General features: G+C 39.3%; 1 protein-coding gene across 1 annotated transcript in view; it reads right to left on the bottom strand.

Annotated features, from left to right (window-relative positions):
* The window catches only part of ccnjl (cyclin J-like), a 63,351-nt gene that overhangs the window by 12,886 nt on the left and 23,717 nt on the right, over positions 1–26,748 (bottom strand). The gene's annotated exons all lie outside the window — the stretch shown is intronic.

The following is a 26,748-nucleotide window of genomic DNA, read 5'->3' as shown; positions in this document are numbered from 1 at the left end:
AAATTAAAAAGAGCTATGCATGTGGATATTCCAACTTCCACCCTGATGGCATGTTTTTGCATACCAGTACCCGTAAAGAAAACAAACCTGAGCTATTTTTTGTATAGCTGCTAATTGGTGCAGCAAAACATTTAAAGCAGAGTTGTCAAAAGAAATTGTAGCTTTAAAAATAGTTAATATTTTTAAATGACAGTGAATTCAGTGAAATTAAACATCATTTGGCTACTACCATTTATACGTAACAACTATCTAGTCAGCTTTAGCATTATCAGTTAACAAAGATATGTTGCAGAGCTTCCAACAAAATGGAACAAGGCTAGCAGACTGGTGTTTGGTAACAAAGCAAAGATGCCCAGTAAAACAAATTCAGAGAAAAGCAAGTAAAGCTAGTTCTGACTCTAGTCCCTAATAAATTTCCACTTTACATTGACACAAGATCAATAGGCTAATAGTCACTAAACATACAAGACAGGAGAATAAACTCCCAAAAACTTTACTAGACTTACGAAAAAATCTTTGTAACCTTGCTTTGTTTGCCATTTTTTGTAAATTTGACCCCTGTGTTTTCTGTTCTCCAGCACACTCCATCTCAACAACTTCATGATTCATATTCATTCATAACTGTTGCCATGTAACAGATGTTGCCCTGTTATGGCTTGCTATACACAATATTGAATTGTACGCTTGAATGCAGGCCATGATTTCTTTGTAATTTATTAAAATTGAACTTTCATACATCATAACCATAAAAAGAACAGCTGCTGTAATTGTATTACACATCAATAGCCTTAGCTCTGTATTTCTCCCTTCAGTATTTCTGACAAGGTTCATTTTGAATGCCATGCATTCTTGAAAGCACTCCACTAAATTATTCAAAGTAATAAAAGTATCCCTCTTACTCGTGAGTCAAGGCTAACTGGCAGTGAATCAGATGGCACTTCTGAACATTTTGCAGCAGCCTTAACAAAATAACAACTCTATGTTGATTCTTTTTGAGCTGCTTGGCCTTGGGAAGGTTTCTTGATGTATACTCCTCTGAAGGCTAGATGGAAAGACAGCAGGATGAGATTATAGCATTACTTAAATTTAATAAACAGTTTTCCTTTTGAAGGTACACAAACCATATATATGTTCCTGGAGTGCAGTTCATTCAACTGACTTAAGAAGTTCAAGCCAGTGCCATGAAATCCAGGACTGGGCAACATAGAGATGGCACAAAAAAGTATGATTCTCAGGGATTTATCCAATAACCCAGTTGGTTATGAGAGTCAGCAGCTGACCCAGAGAAACCAATGGGTCTGCAGTTTATTCTTCTCATCAAGAAGGGCAGTAGGTGCATTACAATTGGCTTTGGTGAGAGCAGGCAGAGAAAAAATGATTTCCTTAATCATTACCGACAGTGCTCAAGAAGTGCACCTTTAAGGACAGCAGTGACAGTCTCCAACTACATTAAGTATGAAGCAGACTGCTCAAGCTAAGCAGAGCCAGCCATCGGCCATTCTATAAAGAAATAAAATGCTGAATATTTTTACCACACTGATGTTGATGCCAGAGAGGCCTTAGTTTTGCTTAATGTAGCTGAAAAGAGTCAGCTCTACAAACCAGAAATAGCATTACGATAACAACTCCTAAAAGTAATTAATAGTTGCTTACTCGTAAATAAATCAATACCCTTCACAATCCTTCCATTCGATTCGTTCCTTATGCATTTTGAAACTTAAGTCGAAAATAGAGTAGTAGGGTTTCAGCATTCAGTGAACTGTAAGCAAGCAAGAGGCCTATTCCTTGAGGAAAGCAGATGGGGAGAAAATCAAATCAGGGAGCAAAAGAAAGAAATAGATTTAAAGCATCTTCAGCCGCACAAGCTTTCCTTTTCAATTCAGTTCCAAGTCCAGGCCTATCACACTGATATGTTGTGCCGTGCTTCACCAGTAGTGATGCAATTAGCTGTATTTTTTTCCATGACAAAGTAACCAAGAGGGTTGAAAGTCAAGGTTCTTGAAGCAACTCAGCAAAAGGCACTCAGAATCTATTGGGGTTGCCACTGCATTACTATTCACAATACTGTGGAAAGCTATAAACCCTCACATTTGTAATTATGTACTTGAATAATTAGAGATGCAGCTAATTCCAATAAAGAGCTGGATCTGCAAGTTTAGCCAAAAGCATTATTTTCCTTTTGTCCTAAATTAAGTTCAGACTTTTTCACAGGATTGTACATCCATGATGTGTGCAAAACAGATATTCAATATACACTCCACATGCAGGGCAACGATCCAGTTGGGACATTGCGAGAGTGAATAATGAAGCTTGATTACTTGCTATGGAATCCCTTTCTCTAAAACAATCGAGGTTCACATTCCATATTAAGAGTAGCAATTAATTCAGCTTTGCTGAGGTTTGAGTTTGAACACACAAACTTATTTTCACGGCACAGGTTTACCTTCTAGTGTAGTTACCTTACTTAAGCAGTGTTGTCACATAAGACCTGTAGAAAAAAATGACTTAGTTTGTGGCCAATTCTACCACTAGGTGGAGCATCACATGCACATGCTCGAGATCACAGCAATTTGTATGGATGGTATCTTAGGTTGCTGCAGACTGGTCCACATCATAAATATTCCCAGTCTTCACTTGCACTAATGAAGTGCTTAGATTGAAACAGAACACTGGAAATATTGTATTAAAATTCCTTTTTCCAAAGTTTGAGTAAGACATTAAATGTTAAACCCTGCCAAACCTTACAGGGCAAATATTACTGTAATACTCTAACCATTCTCTTTGATGTACTTATTTAGGTGATAATTCAAAAATATTTACACAATTCCAGGCTTACACTTTAGAACAAATCATGTGACAACTCTTAGGTGGCCATGTCTGGCATTGGGAGCACATTCCAAAGAAAAAATCCACTTCTCCTACCTTGCAAACTAAATAGTGGAGATATGCACACATGCTCAATACTAGGAGTCAGCCTGAATAACAAAAGCCAGTTCTTAAAATTTAGTAAAAAATATCTTAAAGGCTGCAATACCATTACCTGAATGTCAATAATAATGAAAATGAGAAATATTTTAACTCTGTAAAGTTGTTACAAGCAAGTTAAAAGGATGAAACATTTTTGCAATAACAATGTTAATGGAAGTTTAAAATTAAACAATTTAATTAAATCACAATGAGCTTAAATCAGTTAAGGTGGGGTGTTGCAAAAGTTCTTAATGTGGCATGTGTTCACATAGTCAAAGGTTGCAGACTGTGATCTAGAAACAAATACTACCAAAGAGTATATCAATAAACTGCAGATATTGGAGATCTGGAACATACAGAAGCAGAATTTTTTGAAGCAACTCAGCTGGTATGGTAGTAGTCTGTGGAGACAAACCACAGTTAACATTTTGTGTTCAGTGTTCCTTCTTCAGAACTACCACAAGACCACAAAACACAGGAACAGAACTAGGCCATTTGGCCCCTTGAGCCTGCTTTGCCATTCAGATTTAGACTTTTTAAGAGTTTAGATTTTACTGCAACATGCACTTATGTACAAAGGTGCTGGTGTACAGTGAAAAGTGTATAATGTCACCATAGATGGTGCTGTTTTAGGTACCTAAGTACAAAAAATGCTTGGATACAAAGTGCTAAGAGAAACGAGAGTTAAGCATTACTTCATAGAATAACAGAAAATTTTAAAAATAGGCAACAGTTTACATTATTTTCCTAGTTTAAATACGAAAGACTTTAAAGGGATAAGTTAAAATTTCAACTGTCTTTGATGAGTCCTCCGCTTATTTTGCTCTGGTGACTGTTCTCGATGCCGCTGCAGATATTGTCACTGCTGCTAAAACTGCCCCCTCTCCAATCTATCCCGGTGTCTCAGGAACATGCGTGGGCACCGCCACGAGCTGCCAAGAGACCAGCTGACATACTGCTGAGAACTGCCGAGAGACCAGGCCGGGACTTGCCACAAGCCGCTGAAAGACCATGCTGCGGCACCAGGTTGGGACCCACCATAACATACTGAGAGACTAGGCTAGGGCATGCCACAAGCCACCGGGAGACCAGGCTGTGACCCACTGAGAGACATAAAGGGGTTAGAAAAAAAAGGAAACAAAAGGATCGGAGGAGCTCTGGTTGGAGAGTCCTACTCCACTTGACCGTAAGGATTCAGTAGGATCACAGCTGATCCAACATTCCTTACATCCACTTTCCTGCACTTACTCCATAACCCTCAATTACCCTATTGATCAAGAAACTATTTCAGCCTTAAATGTACATAAGGACTCCAACCTCACAGCTCTCTGTGACAGGAAGTCCAAAGACTCTCAACCTTAAAAGAAGTTCCTGTTCATTTCAGTATTAAATTGGTATCCTTGATTTTGTAACTGTGTCTTCTCGTCTCAGTCTCTCTCATTAGGGGAAACAGCCTTTCAACATTCACCCTGTCAAGCCCCTTAAGAATTTTATGTGTTTCAGTGGGATCACCTCTCATTCTTCTAAACTCCAGTGAGTAGAGTCCCAAACTGTTTAACCTTTGCTAATAAGGCAACCTTCTATACCATGGATCAACCTAGTGAATTTCCTCTGTGCTACCTCCAATGAAATAATATCTTTCCCACAATAAGGGCACCAGAACTGCTCAGTCAGAAGTTATGCGATCTTACCAACATCTTTTACATTTGCAGTCAGATTTCCTTATACACAAACACCTTTGAAATAAGGGAAAACATTCTATTAGTCTTCAAAATGCATCTGTATTAGCTTTGTGTTTAGTGCATAAGTACCTCTGTGTTGCAGCTTTCTGTAGTTTTCTCCACTTAAATAATACTGTTCTTTTGTTCTTCCTCCCACAATGAACAACCTTGCATTTTCATACACTATACTCCATTTTCCAACTTTATCGCTACTTATTTAATCTATCATTATCTCATTTTCTGAAGAAGGGTCCACACCCAAAACATCAGCTTTTCTACTCCTCTGATGCTGCCTGGCCTGCTGTGTTCATCCAGCTCTACCCCTTGTTACTTCCATTATCTCTCATAACCTACCTTTCTTCTTGTGTCCAAAGAAGCTGTTTTGTGCAGTCATGCCTCCATAGGCACTGCCGTCTGTCGCAGCACCACAAGGACAATGGTTTACGTTTTCTTCCACTTATTGAAAGGCTGCGCTTATGTGCAACACCACCACTAGATGGAGTGTTGCAATACCTGACTGTGAAAGGTGAGGGCGAATGTGACAGAATGTGGTATTACCATTTCTACTGAGATAAAAATTCAAGTGGGAAACAAGTAAGACGACAACTTCTTACATTAGATTTTAATATCTAGGAAAACAGAGCAGCAGTCAGTAAATTTCCTTGCAATTGGCACTTCCAGTTACCGCAAAATTACCTAGTATCTCTACAGGTGCAGTGTTGCATTGCCTAACAATTAATTTTTCCTTTACATTGAAAACAGAGACTCTCTGACCAAAGAAATCTACTGGCAGATTATAACAGCTGCTTAGTTTCCTGGATCTTGCAATGCCCAGGATGGACATATCATCTGAGGAATGGGAGAGGGAGTTGAAATGGTTTGCGACTGGGAGGTTGCAGTTGTTTAGTGCGAACCGAACGTGGGTATTTGGCAAACCAGTCCCCAAGCCTCTGCTTGGTTTCCCCGATGTAGAGGAGGCCACAACACGAACAGTGGATACAGTATGCCACATTAGCAGATGCGCAGGTGAACATCTGCTTGATGTGCTAAGTTTTCTTGGGGCCTGGGTTGGGGATAAGGGGGGGAAGGTGTAGGGGCAGGTGTAGCACTTCCTGCGGTTGCAGGGAAAAGTGTCAGGTGTGGTGGGGCTGGAGGGGAGTGTGAAGTGGACAAGGGAGTCGAGGACAGAGTGGTCCCTCTAGAAAGCAGATAAGGGTGGGGAGGGAAAATGTCTTTGATGGTGGGGTCGGATTGCAGATGGCAGAAGTGTCAGAGGATGATGCGTTGGATCTGGAGGTTGGTGGGGTGGTACATGAGGAAGAGGGGGATTCTGTTTTGGTTGTTATTGTGGGGAGGGGGTGTGAGGGATGAGTTGCGGGAAATGCGGGAGACGTGGTCAAGTGCGTTCCTGACCACTGAGGGAGGTGTAAAAAGTAGAGAAGATGGATTTGTGGCTGGAACCAAATGGAGAAAACACTCCCTTTCAAGCCCTTAAGGATAAAGCACCCAATGACAACACAAACTGGAGAGAAACCTCCAGATACCATAAGCTTAAACAATCGGAATTCTTTGTTACTGCTGAAGATACAAGACAACAATCAAGCAATTGCAGTCTTAAGTTAAAACATTTACACTGAAAGTCACCCTAAGTATTTTAGCCTGTATGTCTTTTCAACTGCCCTTTGTATTGGACAGTATCACCCACGAACTTTGCACCCACGCCTAGGTTTCCTTTTGGGAGTTAGAGAATAAACCTATTTTATTTCACTTGAGAAAACCTTGTAATTAATTTCTTATTTATATATTAGACAGTGGGTAACTATTTCTTATTAGCTAGAAGGACAATTTTGTGCTAAAATGAACAAATCTTTCTTTGATCAACTGAGGAATTTGAAGGGAAGGAGCTGATGCACTCCCTCTCCTGCCCATAACAGTACCAACTATGTGGCGATATCTTGATTTGAAGGAAAATTCTTTTTTCTGAATAAATGGGAGTTTCATTGTGAAAATTATTTCTGGGTAGCTCACCCTCTGCATGTTCAACATTCCTTTGTTTCAGACAATAGCATATCATCATTGCTGAAATCAAAAGGACTGAGAAAATAACTTTTCACCTTAAAATTTACTCTTCCTGTCAAAATGGACAATTTCACACCTTCCCCCATTTATTCTATTTGCCAGATCTTTTGCACTCTCATACCGATATCGTTTTGTAGTCTCACTGGACAATTTACTTTTGTCTCATTCAGCAAATTTGGTGCCTAGAGTCCTATGATGCAGCAATAGCATCCCTTCATCTCAGCCAGGTGGTCTAGCTTGAAGTTCCACCTGCTGTGGAGGTTAGCTATGATAAGAAATGCTGCAGAAATTCAAACGGCCTTAGATAGCACCATCCAAACTCATGGCCACTTTCATCCAGAAGGACAAGGGGAGCAGATAAATGGGAAAACCACTGCCTACAAGTTCCCCTCCAAGCGCCTCAACAACATAATTTGGAAACACATCACTGTTCCTTCTTTATTGTTTGACCAAAATCCTGCAATTTCCGCCCAAATGACATTGGGTGTCAACCCACAGCAGGTGGACTGCAGTTGTTCATGGCAACAGCTCTAAAAGGCAGGTAGGACGGCAATAAATGCTGGCCAGCCAACAATGCCCACATCTCACAAATGAATTTTAAAAATGTTGGTGCAGGTTTGTTAAAAATAACTAAATTGGATCACTTCATCCAAGATGTGTGTACATTTTAAAATGTTAAGGCCCAAGTACTAATCCCTGTGGCCCACATCTTGCCAATAAGAAAATGAGCCATTTATGCCTGCTCTCCGTTTCCTGTTAACTATACATGCCAATGTATCACCCACTAAACCATGAGCTCTTATATTCCACAGTGACCTTTGATATGTCATCTTATCGCAAGCCTTCTAGAAATTTAAGTGCTATGCATCCACCGTTTCCCTGTATCCACACACATAACATTTTCAGTAAGAGGATGTGACGTTAAGACAGTTAAGCTAACAGTCCTGTAGTTTCCTATCTTCTATCTCTCTCCCTTTTTATATACAGGATTGGTATTTGTTGTTTCAATGAATCTTCCTCTGGTACTGATATACGATATGATGGTTGTGTGAGAAAGGGGACAACCTCTCCAAAAGAATTTCAAATGGTCAATTCTAAAATTCTGCTGTATCTGTGATAAGCAGATTAGGGCTTTGTTCTTGTTCATTCTCTCATCATCTGCCGCAAGTCCAATCTGATAGACAATCCTTCTGAGTAGTCAATTCCGAGAAGTCACTGTGCTACAAAACCACTCTTGGTGATGGGCAATGAAGGTTTCTACCCAGAGTCTATTCTGTGCCTTCAGTGTTTCTTAAAATGGTGTTCAACATGGAGAAGGCCAGTGATCAACTGAGGAAAGGCAATAATTACAATCAGCAAGAGATTTCCTTTCTCTCATTTGCCTCAATGCCATAAAATATTAAGGATTCCGAATCTAAATCATGACTCCAGAGCACCCTATATCAATATACACCTAACCTTCCTGGTACAACTCAGTGGGTACAAGTATTTCACTTTCCTTGCTCAGGGGGATACTAGTGAATCAGATGCATTTTTACTAACAAATTGTAAATCCACGATGATCATTATTGAGACTTTTCTTTTAAATTGCAGATTTATTAATCAGTTGAACTTAAATTTTCCCAGGAGGATTACTTTGACCATTCCGATTATTAGCTCATTAACATTATCACATCACAAACTTCCCTTTACAAAATAAAGGGCCTTGGAAAGGGAAGTTGGAACCTTTAATTTCAAGATGTAATTTCAATATTCGAATAGGATTACAGTTATTAAATTTTTACAAAATTCTGTCACACTTATTTGGGGTATGCAAACCATTTTTAATTTTAAAATTGCAGTATAGAAAAATTACTATGAAAGGCAATGCAAAGTATTAAACTACAAGTGTCTAAACATCTAACAGCACTGTTTATTCTAAAAAGTTAATCATAACTGCATTTAAGCTTCCATTAGACCATTTACCTGATGGTTACATAATAACACATAAATCATTTGCATGGAAAACATTTAATATCTGCCATTTGGCTGAAGGTCAGACAAATCTATTACATTTCCCTTTATCTCCCGTTTCTGTCCCAAGTCCAAATCAGGGCACAGGGAACGTTGAGGGCTGACTTTTGCTCTCCCTTGTTTTCTGTGGTAATGGAAAATACCTAGCAAGACCTTAACGATTTGGCAAGTTCAGTCTGTTATTATTTGAGCCAGGTTCAAGCCAGCAATACAGGTGCTGCAATTTCTTTTGCCACTAATGACAGCTTTCGTTTTGGAAGCTTAGAAGTTGGCACATGCCTGCATTCTGCCAATCCAAACTATAATTTGAAACAGCTCAGGTTGCTACCACTGCAGCATTTGTCGTTGATGCTACAAGTATCTGAACACATCATGAACGTGTGTCTTATGTCTGTCACCGTTGAACAATTTCCAGTGGCAGCTATTTGTTAATGGTCATTGCTCACGTGTCAATTCAGCACCATTTATATAGTGGTGAATTTTACAACAGACAAAATGCACACGTACAAAATTAATGAATGAAGTCAAATGCACAGCTTATTCACTGTGAGCAGAACATTTCTTAATACCATCGTGCTTTTAGCAGTCAGTGAATAACTTTGGCTAAAACTAATACAATAGACGCGATGGTATTTTCCATTACTGGGGACTTGTTTGCCTTTACTTTTGCTGTTGGTAGCACTTTCCATCAATGGCAAAGAGGAATTTCTCCAAAACATCAAGATATTTCATACCACCACACACAAAAATACTTGTAATTATAGAGTGTCTTTTATAACTTTGAAAGTCTCCAAGTCACAGTCAATTAATTATCAATACCAATGTTAGGAAATGAGCCTCATCTGATTTAATGATGCAGGTTATGGGATAAAAATTGGTCAAAATAACGGATAATTCTCCTTTTCTTCAATTCGTGCAGTGGAATCTTTCTATCCACCTGATAGATGAGAAGTGCTCTCACTTTAGAGTCTCATTTGAAAAACGGCACCATTAACAACACAACTCATCCTCCATATTAGGTGTGTTTTGAGAGACCTACCAAAACACCTGGATGTCCACAGGCTCTGGTCTCCTGTATTTGGCAGCAATACTCCATGTAAACATACATACAAATGCATGAATTAGGAGCAGAAGCAGGCCATTTAGCCTCTGGGTATGGTTCACCAGTCAATGAGATTTGTTTGTGTTTTAATCCCTTTTTTTGCCTTCTACCCAAGAACCTTTAACTCCCGTATCTAATAGGATGTCTGTACCTCCATTTTAAAAATATTCAATGACACCTCCTCCATTACCATCTGAGGCAAAGAATTACATAACTGTACAACTGCAGAAATAAATACTCCTATCTCTGTCCTAAAATGGAGACCTTTGATTTTTAAAGTGTCTCCTAGTTTTGGAATCACCCACAAAAGGAAATAATATTTTCATGTTCAACTTGTCTAAACCAATTGAGATGTGAAACACATTAATCAAGCCACTTTTTATTCTTCTAAAATACCAGCGGAAACAAGCCCAGCCAGTTAACCCTTTATTCATAAATAACCTGACTCATTCCAGGTATCAATCTGTTAAAAACAAAACAAAACCAGAAATTTCTGGAAAAATTCAGCAGGTCTGGTAGTATTTATGAAGAAAAATCAGAATTAACATTTCAGGTCCAGTGACCTTTCTTACAAAATGCTAATTCCAATTTCTTCCCACAGACGCTGCCAGACCTGGCTTTTACCAGCAATTTCTGTTTCTGTTTCTGATTTCCAGCATTCCACAATTTTTTTGATGTTTTAGTCAGTCAATCTATTAAACCTCCTGGGAATCACCTCCAAAATATTGATATCATTTCTTAAATAAGGAGACTATTTGAAATGGGTCTGACCAACGTCCTGTATAACCGAGACATATTCACATCCAAAATACATAAATTATTTGGCTGTGAATATAGGCGGTATGGTTAGTAAGTTTACAGATGACACTAAAATTTATGGTGAGTGAAGAACAAAAGGTTATCTCAGACTACATTGGGACATTGATCAGATGGGCCAATGGACCAAGGAGTGGTAGATGAAGTTTAACTTAGATAAATGCGAGGTACTGCATTCTGGCAGGGCAAATCAGAACAGGACCTATACACTTAATGGTAAAGTCCTAGGAACTCCACATTGTATATTCAGAAAAAGACAGATTTATTCTGTTTTCTGCAAGCCAGCTGATTTTCTATCAATCCTGATATGTTACCTCCTTCAACCATGAGCTCCTCTCTGCGCAACATTTTGCATGGCACATTTTCAAATGTTTTCAGGGAACCTCAGGGTCTCGGAACCAACATTGTCCCCAAACCTTAATACACCAAGTCTCTAATTCTGCTACTCAGGTGAAGCCATCAGTTTCACTAATACGTACACAGGAATGCAAATCAATGCAGATTAGTTCTGAACAAGAAATTTTTACAAACATGTGTATCAATACACCATTTTTAAAACATGATTTTATGTTTAACCTCAAAAATAGAAGCATCTTACAGGGAAACATTATTGTGTAAGGAGTTGTATTACCTAGTAGTATAATGAGTGGCTTCTGCATTAAACACCAAGCATACAATTCATTTGAGATTCATACATTAACTACAAATTTTACTGTGTAACGAACACAAAGGCCTTCATAATAAAGCGAACATTCACATGACACTAACCATTGCATTCATCAGAAAACTTACAAAAGTTAATTTAAAATGTCACAAGATACCTCTGGGCAGTTTATTCAGAGACAGAATGAGGTCCATTTGACACAGCTAGCTTCTTCCCACTAAGTTTTTGTTCTGGAATTATGATGCAGCATAAAGCATATCCCAATAAATTACACCTACAATGCTTAAATTATTGTATTTTACATCAGCAACATTCAGCTGCTTTGCTTACATCATATACTGCAGATTTTGAGCTGTAGTCAAGAATTAAGGGAAATTCAGGTCACTAAACTAGGCTTAGTACTTTATCATTAAATGTCCTCAGATCAATGTTGTCAATATTCCTCTAATCTATGTCAATTGCTATATAAACAGCTCATATTTTACCATTCCCATTTGATTTTAATTCCAGAGATCATCCGATCACTTGTTTCATGAGTTTGGATCAACCAATGTAAAAGAAACGAAGGCAGGCTCAAACAAAATTAGTATAAGTAATTAACATTACAAAAAACACTGAAACTTAGTCAAGTCTGAAGAAACCTTCATCTTCTATTTTCGATTTATGTTTCTGGAGGTTTTGTATCCTGGGATGAAAGATGCCTGCAAATTATCCAGCTGGGAAAAGAACAATGACACCAAGTATGGGAACACACAAATGGATGTATTTCAGGAAAACAGCTTTTGGGCAGAGCAGAAAAACAGATTCATAAAACACAACTGAACTGCACCTCCCAGTCGCGAACCATTTCAACTCTCCCTCCCATTCCTCAGACGACATGTCCATCAAGGGCCTCCTGCAGTGCCACAATGATGCCACCCGAAGGTTGCAGGAACAGCAACTCATATTCCGCTTGGGAACCCTGCAGCCCAATGGTATCAATGTGGACTTCACAAGCTTCAAAATCTCCCCTTCCCCCACTGCATCCCAAAACCAGCCCAGTTCTTCCCCTCCCCCCACTGCATCACAAAACCAGCCCAGCCTGTCTCTACTTCCCTAACCTGTTCTTCCTCTCATCCATCCCTTCCTCCCACCTCAAGCCGCACCTCCATTTCCTACCTACCACCTCATCCCACCTCCTTGACCTGTCCATCTTCCCTGGACTGACCTATCCCCTCCCTACCTCCTCACTTATACTCTCCTCTCTACCTATCTTGTTTTCTCTCCATCTTCGGTCCGCCTCCCCCTCTCTCCCTATTTATTCCAGTTCCCTCTCCCCATTCCCCTCTCTGATGAAGGGTGTAGGCACGAAACGTCAGCTTTTGTGCTCCTGAGATGTTGCTTGGCCTGCTGTGTTCATCCAGCTCCACACTTTTGTTATCTTGGAAGACTCTCTTTTAGGTAACAAGGTGTAGAGCTGGATGAATACAGCAGGCCAAGCAGCAAAGGAGCAAGGAAGCTGAAGTTTTGGGTCTGGACCCTTCTTCAGAAAGGCCTAGACCCAAAACATTAGCTTTCTTGCTTCTCTGATGCTGCTTGGCCTGCTGTGTTCATCCAGCTCTACAACCTTGTTATCTCAGATTCTCCAGCATCAGCAGTTCCTACTTTGTCTGGAAGACTCTCTACCTTTTCTTGCAATTTCCCTCATTCTCTTCAGGAACAAAACAAATTGGAGAAATATCAATTCACTAAGAACTCAAGGAGGTACTGGCCTCGTGGTATTATCACTGGACTGTTAATCCAGAGACCCAGGTTTGAATCTGCCATCGCAGATGGTGGAACACGAATTCAATAAATATCTGGAATTAAGAATCTAATGATGACCGTGAATCCATTGTAGATTGTCAGAAAATCCCATCTGGTTCACTAATGTCCTTTAGGGAAGGAAACTGCCACCCTTAACTGGTCTGGCCAACATGTGACTGCAGACCCACAGCAATATGGTTGACTCTTAACTGCACTCTGGGCAATAAATGCTACCTAGCCAGTGATGCCCCTCATTCCGTGAATGAATAAAGATAAAGATATTTGCAGACTTTCATCGCTGGTGAGGCATGATATTGCTGCATGCTGAAACAAATTTAAGTATTTGTTGCTACAGTCAACCTGAGAAGCTTAAAAAGAGAGAAACAGATTCACCCCTTATCTAATCATCAGATGTAAACTATATCGCACAAAAGAATTGAGCAAGATACATTTGCCATTCCAATTTTTACAGAGATATTGTAACTTAGGTCTTTCTTACATCAGAAACAAATTATTTACAGTGCATTTCCAGTTGTTAAAGGTCACAGAATGAAAAATGTAGATTTTGAACTATGAAGCTTTTGACAATTTTTCATTCATTTATTCATTCACAGATTCTCTGACATTTAAAGTCAGGGAATTTCAGCACCAGCACTAAGCGGGTTGATAGACATTTTAAAAGGAGTCCTTCATGGAAAAAAAGATGCTTATCCCAATTATCTATTGTTAAGAACATAGTCACAAGTGAACATTCTGCCTAAAGGAAATTTCAATGCAACCAATGCTTACAGTACACATCAACTCCATTTGAACCATTAAGCTTTTATATTGACAGAATTGACAATGCATAGCAGTGTTTTAAAACACAGTCACCAGAATCTGTGTCATACATCAGTGGTACTGGTGACTGAAAATAAATTAGCTCCGCAGTTAACACACAAGTGAAAACACCACTGTTAGACTACCAGCTGTCAGCCCATTACATGGAAGGGAAATGTCAGCAAATTCTTTTCTCTACAAATACTGATGAATTCTTTATTCTTGACTGTATTAAAAATACAGACTACTATCATCCTCATGAAGCCCCTAAATAGATTTTGGACAGCCAATGTCAAGCGTGTTTAACAAGTGCAGGTAGGGGCATTGCAGTCCAAGATGTCCCGAGGCCAATTTTGGCAGAGTTGGGATCGCCAAAGTCACACATGGCGAGTTAGGGAGGGGATAGATCAGTCCAGGAGTAGGGGTGGGGCTTGAAGTGGGAGGAGTGGGTAGGTGGGAGGAAGGACAGGTTAGGGAAGCGGGGTCAAGCTGGGCTGGTTTTGGGATGTGGTTGGGGGGGGGTGATTTTGAAGGTTGTGAAGTCCACATTGATACCATTGGGCTGCAAGATTCCAAGCTAAATATGAGATGCTGTTCACAAGGTCAAACTTTGGACTTCACAAGCTTCAAAATCTCCCCTCCCCCGACTGCATCCCAAAACCAGCCCAGCTCATCCCTGCCTCCCTAACCTGTCCTTCCTCCCACCTCAAGCTCCACCCCCATCTCCTACGTACCAGCCTCATCCCACCCCTGTGACCTGTCCGTCCTCCCTGGACTGACCTATCCCCTCCCTAACTCCCCACCTACACTCACCTTTACTGACTCCAACCCTGCCTCTTTGACCTGTCTGTCTCCTCTCCACCTATCTTCTCCTTTATCCATCTTCCATCCACCTCCCCCTCTCTCCCTATTTATTTCAGAATCCCCTTCCCCTCCCCCATTTCTGAAGAAGGGTCTAGACCCGAAATGTCAGCTTTCCTGCTCCTCTGATGCTGCTTGGCCTGCTGTGTTTATCCAGGTGCAGCTGAAGTAACTGTGTAATTTTGGTGCCTCACATAGTAATAATGTTACTGTTAAAGGATCATTGGTGTTACTAATCAAAATAGTTTTGGTGTGCAGGGCCCGTACTCCGCAACTTCATTCAGAAAGGAACAAATCCTCAGTTTAACCTTCAATGCTGTCAGAGACGTGAGGAGTTGTTTTTGTGGATTTTTGGACAGGTGGGGGAGTCCGGAGGGGAGGGCAGAAGAATGATGGCAGCAGAGAGAGACAGAAAGAGGTGTGGGAACTGCTCAGCACAATAATACATCGAAAGATCACACCATATTTCAGTCCTTAAGGGAAAGCATAATTTCACTTGGGTTTTGACCTATCTAGGTCTTTTACATGAAATAAACAAAAATAGTTTTTACATTGCCCACCTACACCATAAACTTTAGTCTTTTTTTTAAAATGTCATACTAAGAGCAATCATTTAACCTTTTAGATGACTTGTGGCACAATTTCTGAATTTAAAATAAGAGTGTATTGATTTAAGTAAATATTACAACAATTGACTACACAGAATTAATGTCAGGCAGCCGGAGCATGTATTTAACATTAACTTCAAATGAGTAGTAAGAAAGTATTCTGCTATTCAGGCCTAAATGGTACTTGCATCAGAGTATTTAAGAATAATTAAAATGGAGCAGTTAACATTCAATAACGTAGAATTCATCTGAAGAGGCAAGACCATAAACATAAGACAGTGAAACATCTTGCCCTTTGTTCCCATCTAATAGTATTCCCTTGGGCACAGAACTGGATCAGATTTCAATGTACTATTGCTTAATTTTAGTAGCACTCCTGATTGAAACCAGAGTCAACCAAGAAAGCTGACCTTTACTGATTATCACGGCTTCTTTGTTAAACGCTCTAGAGAATAAGTTAAGCAATGAATTGTGTACCTGAATCGAATTGTGGAGTGGTACCCCAAGGACTCAATTATGTTTTGTGCTTCACCTTATAACAAAGGACCGCTTAAATGTGGAACATTTCATTGATGTAGATGCTGAGCAGCATAGTTGAACAACAGCCACTCCAGTAAAACACCAAAAAACACTACAGATGGTTACTTTTCATCTCAAGTTTTTGTCTCACATCACTATTAAATGCAGCTCATGGTGAATGATAAGTTTAATGAAAATGATTGCTCTTTTTAACCTAAGTACAGAGTTACCAGTGAGATATTCAGCAATCTATATGTTCACTATTTTTCAGCATGTCATTGGATTCTGATCTGAAGAGAGAATGCAGAATTTTAGCTACCCACCATACCTTGGAATCCACAATGCAAAAGAACATTTGTATTGACCATACGTGCCAACACTCATATATGGAGAAAATAAAAACAGAAGAATCCAACCTTAAAACAACATTAACTGGACATGGTTGACCGTCTAACTCTAATTTCTTATTTCCCATGTTAACTATTTACTAAAAATATTTTCATAGAATTTGTAGAATAAAATGTCGATAATGTATTTAGATACTTCATAGCTTTTTATTTTCTGCTAATCAGGCCCTAGGTAGCATTTCTACATTTTTATAAATTTTGTTAGCCTTAAGACAACTTCTGGGTCTATGAATAGACAGAAAATAAAAGGTCCAGGTACATTGCCTCAACAATGCACCTTTACTCAAGCATCCCATTACAGCACTGGGGATTTTCAATACAATTTTAATGACTACTCACTACAAAATGATAATTTAACCTCTCCCCTCATCTTAATTGTGGTGATTCTCAGGCTAAATCACCACCAGTTGTCCCTCTCTAAAGAGACAGCAACCAACGAGACTCTAGGACTATAGTGAGTTTTTACTTGTCAAGGTACCAAAAGCCAGCGGCAGTAATGGAACCAAAAGCACAGGAAGGAACTGACATCTTCAGAACAGAAAGGGAGTAAAATAGCATGATATTCAAATTATGTTCTTACAGATAACATTTTTTTCTAAATGGCAACAGTGACTGCACTTCAAAACTGCTTCATTATCCAAAACAATGCCTTGTTTTAACGTTTAATCAAAATATGGAGCTCCAAAGCAACACACCCTTAATACTGCACTAAAATCCCAGTCGAGATTATGGTCTCAAATCTTAGAAGTATGGCTTAAACACATGACCTTCTACCCAAGTCTGATTACTGTCGGAAGAGTTGAGAAAAATCAGAGCACGATGCTACAAAAAGGCAAGTGACAGCTTCATAGCAAAAATGCAGCAAAAGTAAAACCATACCTAAAAGTGGACCATAAAATCATTCCTCAGGAACATTCGCCACATACAAAACAGTAATTCCCCAGGTTTACACACGGAATGAAAAAATGAAGCATGTGAACTCCAGAAATCTTGAGAAGCTACGTAGGATTAGGAATTCAGCTCATCAGCCCTTCCACCATTAAGTTAAATCATTATTCCTCTACAATCTCACTTCATCCAACCACTCTGGCTGCACATCTATTAATGTCCCTCATTTACAAAAGGCTTTCAGGTTTAAAATCAATTGAGCAAGCATGAATTGCTAACTGGAAGCCAGTTCAATATTTCTTCCTGTAGAGTGGTAGAAATATTCCTTAATTTCCCTTCTGAATATCTTGGCTTTGAGATTAAGGTTCTGACTCCTTGACCCAGCCTCCCCACTAGTAACAGCGGTATAGCCCTTGTAAAATTTTTGCAATTTTGGAAGAAATTTAATCAAATTATCCCTTTAAGTTTTAACTTATAGGCAATATACTTCTAGTTAATATAATCTCTCGTAATTTATTCATCAAACCCCTGGGAATATTCCAGGGAATCTGCACTGCAGTTCCTCCAAGGTCAATATATTCAAAGATGTGGCATCCAGGACTGCAGCCAGAACTCCCAATATGGAGTAACTAGGCCTTTGTATATTTATTTCAATTTATCTTCCAATTCTGTTTATATAAATAACAGCATTTCATTGGTCTTTTTGATTTTATTTTTGTAGTGACCCTTAAGATGCTTTGTATTTTCATTGATCCTAGTTTTCCAACATTTAGGTGCAACGGATAACTTACATGTGCCAGCATCGAACTCCATCTGTTACTCACAATCAATGCCTCTTTGTAGTTTTATGCTCCCATTTACACTAATTATGATGTAAAAACCATGTCTTTTTATTTTCGTTCTTTTTAAATGTGGAAGAAGTGTTTTAAAACCCTGGGATTTACAAGCATGTTGCATGCTTTGAAAGTAAGGAATTGAATACCTTTTGCGAATCCTGTTTATACAGCAGTGTGCTCCAGCAATGTGTAGACAAGCTGGAGCCAAGGAGTTTTTGAAGTTGAACCACGTGGACTAGTGGCCAGTTATCAATGACAAAGTTCTCTGCCAGCCAACAATCATATGATTGGTTGTCAGGAAGCTTAACAACTTGGGCTGTTAAAAAGACGGAGAAAAGCTAGTCAGAAGACAAACTAGCAGGTCTGCAGCAGTCAAAAATTCTTGTTGTCAGTTGACTGCAATATGTCACATTTGGGGCAGCACGGTGGCTCAGTGGTTAGCACTGCAGTCTCACAGTGCCAAGGATCCGGGTTCGATTCCAGCCTCGGATAACTGTGTGGAGTTTGCACATTCTCCCCGTGTCTGCGTGGGTTTCCAACAGGTGCTCTGGTTTCCTCCCACAGTCCAAAGATGTGCAGGCTAGGTGGATCAGCCATACTAAATTGCCCGTAGTGTTCAGGGGTGTGTGGTTTATAGCGGGATGGGTCTGCATGGGATGCTCCAAGGGGCGGTGTGGACTTGTTGCACCGAAGGGCCTGTTTCCACACTGTAGGGAATCTAATCTAATAAAAAATGAAGAAAAAGAAATCTTTCCTTCAGCAGCTGTTACACTTTCTAACATTGAATTGGATAAGTTATGGACCCCGCACAAACGAACCAGCGATCCGGTGCTTCTTACAAACCACTGCAAGTATCTGGAAAAAGGAAGGTCAAGAAGAAACCTTCATATCAGCAAGATTGAACAGCCCTAATTTTTAAACCAACCGCTAGTCCTAGACTCCGCACAAAGGGAAACATCTCAGCATTCATCCTTATAAGTCCACTCCGGAGCTTGTGTTTCAATAAGGTCATCTCCCTTTCTCCTAAATTCCAATAGAAAGGCCCAACTTGCTCAACCTTTCTATAAAGTCAATCCTTCATTCCAGGAATTATTCAAATTAACCTTCTCCATACTGCTTACAATACAATTAAGTTGCTTGTTAACTAAAGGGGGCAAATCTGAGTATTCTAAAGGTTGTTTATGACCCCATATGGCTGCAACAATACTTCATTATTTTTATACTCAAATCAGCTTGCAGTAAATATAAACATTCAAAGTGCATTCTTTATCACTAGCTGCTTGTGCATGCTAACCTTTTTTGATTCACATGCCAGGATATTCAGATTCCTCTGTACCATAATTCTGCAGTCTGTCTCCCTCTTCGTTAAAATAAAACACAGATTTTGTATTCTTCCTGCCAAAGTGGGCAAGTTAAGTTCATAAATCTCTAATGGAGAAGGTGAATTCCTTCATTGAGAAAACTTTAAAAGATTATGCATATAGTATATGCAATTACGTACTGATTATTTGTACATATATTTACTGTTGCCCCAGCTTAAATTATCAACATTTACTTTGGCCTTTGATTCAAACTTCTAATCTTGCTAACTCTTGTCCCTAGTTCTATTAGCATCCTCAGGTTACCACTGGCCAGATATTCAACTGCACCAGCAATATCAATACCCTAAGTAAAACCAGGTTAGAGGCAAGGAATTCTCGTGTAAGTAACTCATGTGATGACTCATCCTAAGCATCTAAAAGGCAAAAGTCAGGAGTACAATGGAACACACTCCATTTGGCCATGTAAATGTAGCTCCAGTTACACTCAACAAGCTTAACACCATCAAAGGCAAAGCAGCCTGCTTGATTTGCAATCCATTCACCACCCTGAACATTCACCCCCTTCAGTACTGGCAAAATGACAACAGTGTATATAATCTAGGAGATTTCTAACAACTCACCAAAGATTCTTCCATTGCATCTTCCAAATCTATGGCCTCTGCCATCAAGAAGAGCATGGCAGACAGACAGATGGGGAAATGCCATCTGCAAGCCCCACACCATCCCGATTTAGTGCCATTTTGCCGTTCCTTCATTGTCATGGGATCAAAATAAAATAGGGATATGAGCCAAATGCTGGCAAATGGGAGTTAGATTAATTTAGAATATCTAGTCAGCATAGACGAGTTGGACCAAAGGGTTTGTTTCCATGCTATATAGCTCTATGGCTCTAAATGAGAATGCATATTCTGAAGGCAAATACTGACACTAAAGGGATGCTATTCTATCTGGAACAGAAATTCAAATACAGTAAAACAAAAACTGAAAATTTCCTATCTGTTTACTCAGCATGGAATCATCGTTTGTAAAAATATTAGCTAACTTCCTATTTGTGCAGGAAAATACTAAACTGTTTGGCTAAAGCAGTACTGAATGAAATGCTCTCTGATGAAGGGTCTAGGCCCGAAGCGTCAGCTTTTGTGCTCCTGAAATGCTGCTTGACCTGCTGTGTTCATCCAGCTTCACACTTTGTTATCCTGAATGAAATGCAAGTTCATTTTAAGGTAGACTTAGAGTTTTAAGGGAACCATCAATAACTTCTTCCTTTGCTGTTAATTATGGTGACAGCTGAATGAGGAGATTAAAAAATAAAAGTTTTTTGGCATTCACTTCAAAATCAGGAATAAATTGACAGGTGCTGTGAACCAGGTAATTCTTATAACAGGTTACCATATATGTCCTATAGTTACCATAAGATTATGTTACAAGAAGACTTAATGCTAATTACTGCGCACAAAAATCATAGCAAAGCTGAATCATGTATGGTCATTTAAAATTGAGGGAAAGGGTCAGAAAGGAAATCAAGAACCACTAAAATATTTGCAGATTAGAAAAGACTGGAAAAGGAGCAGGGAGAAATTAATATATTAATCAAGGGCTGAACAATAATGGTGTTATAAATCAATTTAATTTTCTGGAAATAAAATATTGTAATTTCAGTTCTTTAATTATTCCCAATGTTACATTGTGAAGGAGGTGTAAGCAATCAGAATCTGCACTTTAAAAATGAAGTGTAAAGGTCTTTTGCAGGAGATCAGTAAAGAGAAAGAAAACGTTTCTGCACCACAATGCATTTAGCAGGGAAGCTTTCAAAAGTAATCAAGTTTTTTTCAGTGATGTTACTATTGTGTTACAATTCACAGCTTTTGAATTTCAAGCTCACTCCCCAGAGCTGTGAAGCATCAGCTGATAAATAGTTCTGCATTGTGGTTTCAGATAATTTTACCCATAATTGTGGCTTTCACAGAGACTCACAATTCTGAGCAGATGCTTAAATGTGAGAGTTACTCAGGCCTCTCGATCGTTGCTGAAGGCTAAATGCCAGTGACCACTGGACTGAACTGCAATTTACAAGCATTTACCAAGAAAGCAAAGATATAAGAGGATGTTCAATAACTGGAGAAATGCAACCAAGTTGCCATCTTTAAGAAATGACAAATAAATCATTCAGGTTGGGAAGAATGAGGTAAAGTAATGATTGAAGAAATCTGTACAAAGCTGGCTCAATGTTTTATCTTTACCTAATGGTAGCTATTTGCAAAGGAGGAAAATAATCTGTTTCTAAAGCTTATGTTTTATGCACTTGGAATGAAGTAGTAGAGGATAGCTTACAGTTTACTCTAGCCTGAACTGAATGCTGGTTGATTTGCATTCTGGTTTTATTTATTAAAATTTATAAATCAAACTAACACTATTGCCACACAAATTAACCCTCAAGGAAGCCAGCCTCCCATTCATTGACTGCATTTACACTGTGGAAATGCTGCCAAAATCAAAGACCCCTCTCACTCTGGTAATGCTTTCTCCCAATCATTTCTGTCAGGCAGAAGATACAGAAACCTGAACACACATTCCAACAGGTTCAAGAATAGCTTCTTCCCTGCTGGTTTTAGACAGCTGAAGGAACCACTCTAACTTCAAATGTTGATTTAATGTTGATCTTGCTTTGCACACCTCCTGTGCAGTTGTAACCTTGTATGCCTTGTTCTACCTAAGCATCTTATGATCTGTATGTCCTTGGTTACTAAGATATGCCTGTACTGCTCGCAAAACAAAGCTTTTCACTGCACTTAGGTACAGTAAATCAAATCAAATCAAACTTGCCACTTTCAATTCAGATCAGTTCAAGATGGCAAAGAGCTTATTACATTAGCCCAACTTTGCAGCCGGTGGCAAAGACACCTCCCAACAGGATATTTTTATCTTGTTGGTACAGTTTACATTATGGCAGCAGTCGTGTAAAGAATTTTATTTCATAGCTTGAACTGAAAGTTTCCTGGAATTAGGTCATTTTGTTACTTTGGATTAAGTGGTGTGTTATGATTCAGAATGCATGTTCACTCCATTTATTGGATGTTAATTCTTTTACTTTATGCTTCATAGTTATAATTAGTTATAAAGCATCTACAGAAATTTCCATTGCAGTAATATGGATCATTTCACCATCCCAGTTGGGTAGCTCTGAAATCAAACATTACTGAAGTGCCTATTTAATGGCACAAAGCACAATGTTCTATACATTCTTACATCTCTCAAATATGGACAGAGTAAGAGTAGCTGCAATTGGAAAACAAGTCAGTAAAGCTGGAGTTTTCTTTTAATTCTCATATCCTTAGCATTTCCAACATTTTTTTAATATCCAGGAAATAAAAGAATTTGCAAAATACTATCAACGGATCAGTGGTTGAACCGCTACCTTAGTCAGTAGGAGCTTGAGCAAATACTACACAGGAGCACTAACAGTGTTGCAGTTAGAGCCATTTTCTTTCAGATGCAACATGAAATGGAGGCCCAGTATGCCCTCTACAAGAGACAAGGAATCCTTTGGCACTATTCCAGAGAACAGCACGGAAGATCTCTTCTGCAATCTGGGCAACAGTCTTTTCTCAAGCAACATCACTGAAACAGATTAACTCCAATCACTATTACTTTGGTGTTTGCGGGGCCTTGCTACATACAGATTGAAGGCTGCATTTCCTACATTACAAGATTGGCTAAAGTCAAACGTATCTAATTGGTTGTAAAGCATTTTGGGGACTTCCTTTTACCACGAAAGGCACTTCATAAATGCACATTCATCTGTCTTCTTTCATTCAGGGATAAATGAGTCTTTTATATAACAGTATCCCCCTGTACTAATAGAGATATGGCAGTATCCTCATACCAAATCCTGCAGGAAGCCTCCTGCATGGGTAGCTCTGTACCAAAAAAGGCAGAGGGCAGAATTTGCCACACTAAGGCTTTGGTTAATTTCAAATTGGTTCATTTCAAAAGATGCCAGGTCTACGGTGACTGCCAGTATAAATATAGCACTATAATACTTAATTTGTTTCAGATCATGATGGGTTTAAGATGGCTTCACACTATTACAGCTAGCCACCTCCAAAGTATTTCAAAATACACTTATACAGCAGCCATATGTGTGGCTGAATCAGCATTTCAGTACCCCTGGAACATGTGAGAGGATATTACATCATTCCTTTCGGTCATTAGAAACATTATAATTATTAAATAGAACATTTAATGTCAAACTCAAAGATCAAAGAAAGCACACTTTTATGCATTCTGACAAAAAGTCACTGGACATGAAACATTAACTCAGTTTTTCTCTCTCCAGATGCTGCCAGACTTTTGCTGAGTTTCTCCAAAACTTTCTATTTTACGTCTGCTTTAGGAATTTGTAAGACATCTGAGAATTTATAAGTTATAGTTGATTTCCCTTTAAAAGATTTACATTCCTATTATTGCCATTCACAAAATAGTCCAGTTCATCTCTTGGAAAGAAAGCCCACGTCCTACACACAAATTATTTTTACAGATTTTCATGCTGGGCATTTCAGCAGGTAAGGTGAGGACTTAACCTGCCCAAAAATAACTGAAATAGAACTTGGCAGAAAATGGTGAATGTTTTAATATGTACCCATTAGAAGATATGGCAGAGAAAATTTAATGTCATTGTCCTAATACTGTGCTCTGCATTTTATTCACTACAGAAAAGTGATTAAATGAGCAATTCATCCACGTTCAAAATTCCTGGACCACTGGCAAAACAGGAAGGCTTCTCAAAGTAATTCCTCTATTGAAAGTTTAACCTTTCATACGGCTCAAGTTCAATGCTTACTGTAACATTCAAGGACATTCCCTGATTGGCAATGGCAGCTAGTCAAGTGATTCAAACATTTCTTATCCAAGATAAAATATGTTCTTGCATTAATTTTGCACAAACTTTGGTTTAAGCCTCATTACATTACATGGGTATCATCCTGATGCATTTCAGGGGCATTACGACAGGGCTACTGTTTTACCATCTTCAGCACAGGAGCTCTGTTCCACACCAGATCTGCCACATATGAACTTCCCAATTGTCATATCAACTATAACTTACAGAAGCAATCTCCCTAGTGATAAAGTGATGACTGGAAATATAGGTGATCCTCATTATACAAAATGAATGTTGTATTTCATATTTTTAGGAACACAGCACCTTTCACCAAGTAACTAGGGATAGCTCTTTTTCTGACCAGCTGGCAACACATACATATGTCCGGAATGTCAGAAGAATCATAGAATGATAAATCCCTACCATATGGAAGAAGACCATTTGGACCACGGAGTCCACAGTGACTCTTGGAATAGAATTCCATCCAGACTCACATGTAACTCTGCATTTCCCACGGCTAATCCACCTAGCCTGAACATCCCTGGACACTATGGGCAATTTTAACATGACCAATTCAAATAACCTGCACGTCTCTTTACTCAGAGTAGTAAGGAAATGGAACGCTTTGCCTGCAACGCTAGTAGATTCGCCAACTTTAAGTACATTTAAGTCGTCGTTGGACAAGCATATGGATGTACATGGAATAGCGTAGGTTAGATGGGCTTCAGATTGGTATGACAGGCCAGCACAACATCGAGGGCCGAAGGGCCCGTACTGTGCTGTAATGTTCTATGTTGTATCTGTGGGCTGTGGAAATAAATCCACACAGACATAGGGAGAATGTGCAAACTCAACAGAGACAATCACCCAAGGGTGAAATCAAACGTGGGTCTCTGGTACTATGGGACTATCCACTGAGCCACTGTGCTGCACCAGGGATTACAACTTACATTATTTTTATGCAGCAAACAGACAAAGTCAATTTGGTAGAAACATCAACAGCAACCATAACCTGAAATTATAGAATCCTTAGTGTGGAAGCAGGTTGTTTGGTCCATTGAGTCCACACTAGCCCTCTGAAGAGCATCTCACACAGACCCAACCCCTACACTACCCCTGCACTTCCCACTCTAGACACTATGGGCAATTTAGCGTAGCCAATCCATCTAACCTGACCATCTTTGGACTGTGGGAGGAAACCAGAGCCCCCAGAAGAAACCCAAGCAGACACAGGAAGAATGTGCAAACTCCGTACAGACTGTTGCCAGAGGCTGGAATCGAACCCGGGTCCCTGTCGCTGTCAGGCAGCAGTGCTAACCACTGAGCCACCGTGTCACCCTAAAAATTTAACTGCCACCCTGGAATTTCTCAAGGTTTTTGAACAATTTGTAAATTAGATTTTAAATTACTATCTCTGCATAAGCAATAAGTCTGGAAAACAACAGGCAACAACTTGATGGATGTTATTGTGTGTGCTAACACGTGTTGAGAGTCTGCAGCAACAGCTGATAAGATTTGGTTAATAGGCATAAAGCTAAAGAAGGTCAAAAAATGAAGGGTCTAGGCCCGAAGCGTCAGCTTTTGTGCTCCTGAGATGCTGCTTGGCCTACTGTGTTCATCCAGCTTCACACTTTATTATCTTGGATTCTCCAGCATCTGCAGTTCCCATTATCTCTGAAAAAATTACATTTGGAATTTAATGTGAAGTCAAATGACAATAATTCATCTAGATTTGGAAACTCTGAGCAACACTTTCTTTCTGCAACTGTCTGACATTTTACTTGGGGGACTCTGTAGGAAATAGAACTTTTTTGATCTTGGGGATTTTATCAGACAACTTCCTCTTGCTTTACCAGATGTATTATTCACCGTCTCTCCCAGTTCCTGGACTAAACAAATTCCCAGGCACACACTGCATAATTTAACTCTTTCAATAATCTATGTGCACGGCAAGTACCATGCTGAACAGCGTCAGTGTAGGCTGCTGTGGCAATCCTTGAATTCTTGCAATAACAGAAACGTATGGCAGGTGCCCTGACAGGCATGTTTATAGCCCTGGGGTGCAATTGATAGTAATGCTCTAAGCTTTTCAATCCAAGAAAATACCTACTCTTTCCACACTCCGAAAGTTTTTTCCTTTTAAAAGTGTGTAAATGAAATATGATTTTCTAACAACCTAATCATTTTTTAAAATGTGCAGGCAGGAAAATGTTCTCCAACTGAAATCAATTAATATGTGGGTGAACAATTCTTGTACTCTTACAATCCAAATTTATTCATCAAATGTTACCCCCAAGTTTACGTTGCACCGACATTACAATCCAATGTCACAAGAAACAGAAGCAGGAATGGGTTATACGCATGGCCCCTTGAACCTGTGAATTAACTGAGAGCGTAGCTGCTTGAAAAATAACAAAAAATTTCAAACAGACAAGCAATAATTGGCTCATCACATGCACAGT

Source organism: Stegostoma tigrinum, chromosome 13 (assembly GCF_030684315.1).
Source record: "Stegostoma tigrinum isolate sSteTig4 chromosome 13, sSteTig4.hap1, whole genome shotgun sequence".
NCBI lineage: Eukaryota > Metazoa > Chordata > Chondrichthyes > Orectolobiformes > Stegostomatidae > Stegostoma > Stegostoma tigrinum.
Note: the sequence above shows the minus strand (reverse complement) of the source record. Positions and strands in the feature narration are given on the sequence as shown.